Source organism: Bombina bombina, chromosome 2, assembly GCF_027579735.1.
Source record: "Bombina bombina isolate aBomBom1 chromosome 2, aBomBom1.pri, whole genome shotgun sequence".
Lineage (NCBI taxonomy): Eukaryota > Metazoa > Chordata > Amphibia > Anura > Bombinatoridae > Bombina > Bombina bombina.
Genome location: NC_069500.1, coordinates 775979378 through 775985377, shown reverse-complemented (window position 1 = coordinate 775985377; position 6000 = coordinate 775979378).

Here is a 6000-nt window from a genome sequence, read left to right as displayed (position 1 = left end):
AAAACCTATTAACCCCTAAACCGCCAGCCCCCCACATCGCAAAACACTAAGCTATTAACCCCCTAAACACCCCCCTAACTTTAAATTAAAAGTTACAATATAACTATCTTAAAATAAATAAAAACTTACCTGTGAAATAAAAAAAAAAACCTAAGATTAAACTACTGAGCTACTGAAATCCTATTACTGATTTGAAAATTTCAGCCAATAGGGTACCTTGCATTCAACTTCAGTGTACGGCAGTGACTGTATGAAGAGGATCCTCCACGCTGGATGTCCGCACCGCCAGCAACAGTTCCGCAACCCCGGGATGAAGATTAAAGATTCCTGGACTTCAGGAACCGAGAGTAAATTTTCTGGGGTTAGTGTTAGTTTTTTTTTATTTTTCTGGAGTGGGTTTTTTTTAGATTAGGGGTGGGCAGTAAAAGAGCTGAATGCCCTTTTAAGGGCAATGCCAATACAAATGCCCCTTTAGGGGCAATGGGTAGTTTAGGATTTTTTTAGACTTAGGTTTTTTATTTTGGGGAGTTGGTTGGGTGAGGGTTTTTTTACTTTTAGGGGAGACTTTGTAATTTTTTAATGTAAAGGGCCCTTTTAAGGGCTATTGGTAGTTTATTGTTAGGTTAGGGGGTGTTTTTATTTTGGGGGGCTTTTTTGTTTTTATAGGGCTATTAGATTAGGTGTAATTTTTATTATTTTGTATCATTTTGTTTTTTTATTTTTGTAATCAGTGTTTATTTTTGTTAGATTTTTTAGGTTTATTTAAATTTATAATTTAGTTTTTTTTAATTAGTAGTCATTTTATCTTATTAGAATAGTTAGGTAAGGTTAATTTATAGTTTAATCTTAGTTTTTTTTTTATTTCACAGGTAAGTTTTTATTTATTTTAAGATAGTTATATTGTAACTTTTAATTTAAAGTTAGGGGGGTGTTAGCTTTAGGGGTTAATAGTTTAATTAAAAGTTTTGCAATGTGGGTGGGTGGCGGTTTAGGGGTTAATAGGTTTAGTTTATTAGTTACGATGTGGGGGGCTGGCGGTTTAGGGGTTAATACGTTTAGTTTATTAGTTGCGATGTGGGGGGGGCTGGAGGTTTAGGTGTTAATACTTTATTATAGTGTTGGCGATATGGGGGGCTGGCGGTTTAGGGGTTACTAGATTTATTTAATGTTGGCGATTTGGGGGGTCGGTGGATTAGGGGTTAATAGGTAGTTTATGGGTGATAGTGTACTTTGTAACATTTTAGTTATAAGTTTTGTGAAACATTTTTGTTTCGCAAAATCCATAACTTCTGGTCTCAGATTGCGGAATGGCTCGTGTTGGTATAGGCTGTAACGCAAGCATTTTAGCCAGACCGCACAACCTGTAATACGCTATGGAAAATCCCACACTCAAACATAATTTTTTGAGTGTGGAATGGAGGGTTGCGTTAAGGCTAAAATGCTTGCGGTATAGCTATATCGCAGCAACTTGTAATATGCGTTACCTGCCATTCCACACGCAATGGCCAATTTTTCAGCAGTATAGCCGTACAGCACCATAACGCAAAACTTGTAATCTAGCCATATGTCACTTATAAATGAATATAACGTTATTAACACCTAATCCGCTGGGGCGTGCTGGAAGATTAGAGTTTTCCAGCTAAACTCAGCCTGGCAATGCTGGAACAAAGGTGTAAATTGTTTGTATAACTTACTGTTGTTGCGCTGCCAACCCCCTCTGTGTGAGTCTTTTTTTCAGATCCTGACACTGGCACCCAATCAAAAAGGTTGCCACACAGCTTTCTGTTTTGTATGTGGCATATTCTTCCAGCGTTTGGTCCCTGAAGCATTAACGCATGCGCAGTATAGCTCCAAGGGAGTCCCAATTACGTAGTAGTAAACAATGAATTTACTTGAACTCTATCCCCATGCTGTTCTGTATTAAACACTGAATTTTGTGATTCAAGCTGCTCAGGCGATCTGTGCATGCGAACAATGTATACCTCTGAAGAGGGCAAATTTCCACCCACTGTATATATCACTACTCTACAGAATTTAAAATTAACAGCGGAGGAGCAAATACACACAACGACACAGGTAAAAAAAATAATAATAACACAAATACTAGGGATAGACCAATATCGTTATTTCAGGGCCGATACCGATTATTGACTGATTTTCAGGCCAATAAACGATAACAGTATTCTGTACATTTAAAGTTTTGAAAAATCAACACAATTTCTACACAAATCTGCTATAAACTGAACATGCTTATTAAAATTTTAAACATTAAAAGTAAACAACTGGGAAAAATAAAGTGCTTGAAAATTAACTTATTAAATGGCTTCCCAAAACATAGAAAAATGGCATAAATGCCTTTTAAACTGCACACTGATATAAAATAAATTTTAAGTCACTACATGATTTCTTTAATACTCCCAGTTAAGTAGAAAAACATTTCAGCATGTTCTCCTGTTAAACGGCTTCTTTTTTTTCATATATTGCTGCCACTTTACTAAAAACACGCTCACTTGGTATACTTTACAGATAAGGGTTAAACATAAAGTAAAAAATATATATATATACTGCCACTTGACAGGGAAAGAAAGGACATGCTGGAATATCAGTGCTAGATTTATTTATTTGCTTTAATTTTTATTATGCCCATATATTTACTGGATTGCAAATACCTTCCCTGGTACTGAGGAGTGGACTATAAGTTTCTTTATTATGTTACTTATGGGCAGTTTTATACATGTGTAACAGTGCCACCTAATGGTCAGAGCATTGTTATCCACTGCTAGAGAATATTTAAACTAGTCTCCTATACTGCATAGCTTTCTACACCAAGGTTTGTTGATGTGGACATTTAATTGATGTGCCTGACCTATTATTTTTTAAATGTTTTTTTCTATTCCCATGAAAGGGGAAAATAAAATATTTAAATTAAAAAATCGTCAAATATAGCAGCTTTAGTGAAATGTTTTGCAAATGTGTAAAATTTATCAGAATGCAACAAATAATGTTCTATTTGTGACAGCAATTAGCAAGCAGATTGATTTTATGTATTTTATGTATTGCTGACCCCTATGAGCAAATCAAAAGTAATTTAGCTCTGTGTACTTCAGGGAAACTATGTAGCTTTAAGTGCCACTTAAAGATCACATTTTCCATTTCACAAATCATATGTTTGTTTATGCAAGTCCATCTACAGGCCTGCCATTGGGGGTATGGTAGTTGGTAACTGAGCTCCCAGGAACACCTGGGCTTGGACTCTGTTATCAGTGCTATTTATTATTAGATGCTAATTTACTCCTATTATCAAATTTTCTTCATTCTCTTGGTATCTTTATTTGAAATGCAAGAATGTAAGTTTAGATGCCGGCCTATTTTTTGTAAACACACTGTGTTGTTCTTGCTGATTGGTGGATAAATTCACCCACCAATAAACAAGCGCTTTCCATGGCACTGAACCAAAACAATAGCTTAGATGCCTTCTTTTTCAAATAAAGAAAGCCAGAGAATGAAGAAAAATTGATAATGGGAGTAAATTATAAAGTTGCCTAATACTGCATGCTCTATCTGAATCACAAAAGAAAAAAATTGGGTTCAGTGTCCCTTTAAAACTACATAGTTTCCCTGAAGTACACAGAGCTAAATTTCTTTTGATTTGCTCCATATCAGTAATATCGGTAAGTTTCTGTCCGATACCAATATTTCAGAAATTCCAAATATCGGCCCAAATAATTGTCCGCTCTGATATATCGGTCTATCCCTAACAAATACTCATATTTTGTTAAAATAAATGCAGCAGTTCAGTTATTGCATTAATTAGAAATATATTGATAATTTTAAAAAACTGTTAATTTACAATCACTTTAAGCTTACCTATTTATGCCAGCAAATAAAGGTCTCCCATGGCTGTCCCTGTGCCAAGAGCAATTGACCCCATATTTCGGCACTACGCTCAAATTAATAAAAAAAAATCACAACACAGAAATTATTATTGGGTTATAAAGGCTACAGTTTTGATTAACAAATAAATCACAAACAATTAACCAAACACAATAAATAACTATTAACAACCCACCCAGGTGCTTGCCTGTTAAATCTCTTCATTATTGATATCACAAGCCCATCCTCATTTTACACCTCTCCTGACACAGGTCACCAGGCCTTTATAACCCCCTATCTCAAATTGAAGTTAAATAAATGAAGACTCACTTTATTCAAATGTACCCCATTCTTCAAGAAAAAAACATTACCCTGAATCACTTTCAAATTCAACATCTCTGATAGCCCCTCCTTTTCCAAACAAAAATACTAACTCACCTGTTAATCTTATGAGAAGTGTCCAACTTCTTCTTATCCCATGCCCCTTCACACAACTTTGAGTTCAAGCTCAGACCAAAATTAAAACAGGAAATTATAATAACCTACTAGAATCCTGATTTTTGTTGTAAACCAGATCCCTTTAAGACAAAAAACCCAAATGATTTCCCCCAGCATGAACAATTAACATTCCTGAAAGTTGAAAAAGTCTTGCCTTGCATACTCAACCACCTTAAGGACCTCATCCCATCTTAAACCTGTTACACAAAACCAACAAAGGGAAATGAACGAAGAACGTAACCCAAGCTAACAGCCATTCTCCTTAACAGACGTGCCCATTTATTACATTTTGTCTCACATAGGACCTACATTTCTCAAAAAAGCCCTTTGCATTCTTTTTATTCTTTATTCACTCATGCCATGCATTCTACCCTCTGTTTCTCCAACAATCTCACCACAGCAACCACAGGACAGCACTCAGCCCCATTACAAACTGAATAACCTGACCGTACCCAAAATGATCAGTTTAAAAAAAAAAATCAGTCAAATAGAAAGCTTCCTCTGCTCAATCCCACTGGAAACGAGAAAAAGCTTCAGCGATATAATTAACCTTTATCGGAACGTGCACTACTTTAAAATAAATATTACAGCACAAACACTCCAACACAAACAAAGGAGAAAAACAACAGGAGAAGAAGACTCAACCTCCTTTCTCCTAAGAAACCAGGCCACAGTCTCAAAGCTACCAACAAAGAAATCATTTCAAAGAACACTAAATCCTTTGTCAAACCAACCTCCACCCAATCCCGAAGCCAAGAACCAGCACAGCACTAACCCCCAAGTAAAACTCCAAATCCATGTGAATCCTGAAACATGTGTAAACAAGCTTAAATTGCAATCCACCACCACCACTTGCTGAATCAAAGACCTCCCATTAAAATCCTGAAGGAACCACGACTATACCTTAAAGTCCTCATTCAGCTGCCTGCTGTTTCTTCAGCTCCCCACTCAAGGACTCCCTGAGATCCAACACTTTCTCCTCTGGCAAGTTACATTCCATCTTTTCTGAGTCAAAACAGACTCAGACCTGTAGCGCATCTGGGTGGAAACATACATACATGTAAAGATAAAGGTTCCCACAAAACAGATAATGTGTAATGGTATAGTAACAGAAAACACTTATATTACGGCACTCTGGATAAAACAGTACTCTAAATGAAAATGTTATCAAACTCTTTTGTGTGTCCGTCCAAAGTTTAATTAGAATAAGATAATGCCATTTATGAATTATACAGTATCCCACAAAAGTGAGTACACCCCTCATATTTTTGTAAAAAAAACCCAGTTATTTAAATTGCATAGGGTTGTAAACATTTTACATTACCATCTTAGTTTAAAGTTTCAATTATTCTAATATACAACATCAATATATATATATATATATATATATATATATATATATATATATATATAGTTATATTTTATTCCTGAGGGGGGGTGACACCATGAGTTACCGCACTGGGGGTGACACCAACCCTAGTGACTCCACTGCATGAACATGTTTATGATGAATCGACCATCTCCTTGTGGGAAACTGCATCTAAATTGCATTTTTGATAAGTCCTGATCTTACCAGGATAAGTTATCTTACCATAACTCTTTATCATTACTACTTTTGTACCCAGCATT